The sequence below is a fragment of the Rhea americana genome, unplaced genomic scaffold (genome assembly GCF_003343005.1).
Source record: "Rhea americana isolate MKP2758 unplaced genomic scaffold, rheAme1 scaffold_120, whole genome shotgun sequence".
NCBI lineage: Eukaryota > Metazoa > Chordata > Aves > Rheiformes > Rheidae > Rhea > Rhea americana.
In genome coordinates this window covers 2,846,790-2,849,278 of record NW_028185262.1, presented here as the reverse complement: position 1 = coordinate 2,849,278, position 2,489 = coordinate 2,846,790, and the positions used below count along the sequence as shown (strand labels likewise).

Sequence of the window (2,489 nt, the reverse complement as noted above, 5' to 3'; positions counted from 1 at the left end):
TTCAACCCTGTTCAACCCCATTCTCCAGCAGCCTCCAGGAGCCCAGGAGATAAGGATTGGGCTATTCATTATCTTCACAAGGAACAAAGATTAGCTAGCAGAGATGAAAAATTACCCCTGGATAGTAATAATAAGGAAGCGAACCTGGAGAGTTGCTGAGCCTATATTCTCCCTGCTGCTGGTGCTGCTTCTTCTCTTTTTTAAATTTTCTCCCTCTATTTTTTGTTGTTGTTGTTGAATCAATATTGAAAAGGTTGTTAAAAAAAAAAAAAAAAAAAAAAAAAAAAAAAAAAAGCTTTCCCCACTGTCTATCTTATTTTTCAATATGCAGAATATATGGTTGTTACCGTGGAAGAGAACTGAACACGGTCCTCCCTTCCTCCCAGACTTTCAGGTGACATCTTTAGTAAGAGAGCTAAGCAGCAGAGGAAAACATCCTTCTCTTCCAGCGGGAATGAGGGGGAAATCGCCCTTCCCCCCGGCCCCCAATGCCTCTGCGGCACTCCGGGGTGTCCTGGCCCCGGCACAGCCCGGGACAGCCCGGCCGGCGGCAGGCGGGAGCACGGCGAGCCTCGGCTTGCAGCCCTGCTCCTTCGCGAGGCTCAAAAGCCCCCGAACCCCCGGACCGGAGCCCCCCCCGCCGGTCCCCGCCTGGGGAAAAATCCGCAGGCTTCAACACCCGCTTTTCCAGCAGTTTTTCCTCCTGAGCGACGGCCCCGCGTTTTAGAGTCGTTCCGTGCTGGGGCGATCCCTGGACGCGGCTGGTGACAGCTTCTCTCTCTTCCTGGGCACAAGGGAAAAAAGAGGGGGATATATATATATGTATATATTTTAATACCACATTCTTTTGTATTTTTTCCCCTGCATAAATCTGGCGATGTATCTTTTCTCGGAGGATGAAGGGTAATACAGGAGGAGTAATTAAAACACTTACTTTGGAAATAGGCTGCGTAGGGCTGATAAGAATTATCTGCCGCATATCAAGGACCCTTTTTCCCCCGAACCATATCACAAAGACAGAAAATGCCAGCAGAATAGGCTTCCCCCCCCCCCCGTTTTCCCCTGCTCACATTTTTACCTCCATTATGATGATAATTTTGCTCCCGCGAAACTTTTTCTCCTTCCCTTCCTCAACCGTATTTCGTTSCCCGCTCCCGCGGGGCCCCCGCCGGCCGCTCCGGCCTTTGTCCCGCCGCCCCCGCGGCCGCGCACGGTGGTCGCGCCGCCCCCGCGCATAAACCGCCCCGCGGCCCCGGCAGGGAAACACGCCGCAGGTGAGGATTTCCCAGCCGGGGCTGAGGCTGCGGCGCCGGCACTGCCAAAGACTTTCGTTCTGGCTAAGTTGCCCGATGGGCTACGAGAGATGTGTGTTTTACCGTTTCTTTGCTAGCTGCGACAACGATTCGTCGCGTAATATCGGCTTTCGCCCCTTCCAGCTTCTCCGCTGCCTCTCTTACGTGCAGGTGCATAGCCCGAAAGATTGATTTTAGATGGGGAAACACGGGGGAGAAGAGAAACGAGGTTATACAAAAGCCAGGCTGGTCAACGCAAAAAGAAAAAAAAAACCTTCACCAGGGAGTGGAAAAAAAATAATACGAATAGGAACAATTTCTACTAATAATTTACTACAGATCTTCTCCCCCCATCCCATCTTCCTTGAGATCCACTGAAATAAGAGAGCGGCTGGGGAGAGGCTGGGGTTGCAGACCCTGCGCGCCGAGCCCGGGTTTCCAGCGCCTGGGATGTGTGTGTGTGTGTSTGTGTGTGTGTGTGTGTGTCTGTGTGTGTGTGTTGTTGGTATAATATCAATTCATTTAAAATATGAAAGTCAAGTCGCGTAGACTGTGACAGCAACCGTAACAAAAGGTGCAAGCAACAGACAATGTGATGTGCTTGTACAGATATTGTAATGATGCAAATGAAGTGGAGGGGACGAGCTGCCTTATTATGTACATAAATACACAGTGGCTCGCTGTGCCATCCTTGAATGCAGGAGAGTGAGAGAGAGAAGGGGAGGGAAAGAAGGAGAGAGGAAAGAGAGGGAGGGAGGGAGGAACGGACGGGGGGAAGGAGGGAGAGACAAAAAAAAAAGGGCTCAGCTCGAAAACTGCTGCCAGTTTTAAGCAGAGCGCACCTCGGGCAGCCCCTCCGCCGCGCTGCGCGCACCCTCGGCCCGCGGCGCGGCCGCTGCTCGGGGCCGGCGCAGCGGGAGGCGGCTCCGCGCCCCCTCCCCAGCCGGCGGAGCGGCCCCGCGGAGCGGCAGAGAAGCGCTTTCGAGGGACGGGGCAGAAAGCTGGGAGACAGGCGAGGACTGCAGAGTGGCAAGGTAAGGGAGGCAGCTGCGCGGGCGTGCGCGGAGCCCCGCGGCGCCTCCCCGGCGCCGCGGGCTGTCACGCCGCCACCCGCGGTCCGCAGCTGCAGCGACCCGGGCGTGTCGCGCCGGCCGCTGCAGGACTCGGGGCCGCTCCCCGCGGGACGAACGGGCACCG

At 55.3% G+C, this 2,489-nt stretch overlaps 1 long non-coding RNA gene across 2 annotated transcripts in view; it reads right to left on the bottom strand.

Annotated features, from left to right (window-relative positions):
- Positions 1–672: 672 nt before the first annotated feature.
- LOC146600478 (uncharacterized) overlaps positions 673–2,489 on the bottom strand; it is a 14,881-nt gene continuing 13,064 nt past the window's right edge. For both annotated transcript variants that reach the window (XR_014898182.1, XR_014898181.1), the window contains exon 3: positions 673–784. This is a non-coding gene — a long non-coding RNA (uncharacterized LOC146600478). The remainder of the gene's footprint in view (positions 785–2,489) is intronic.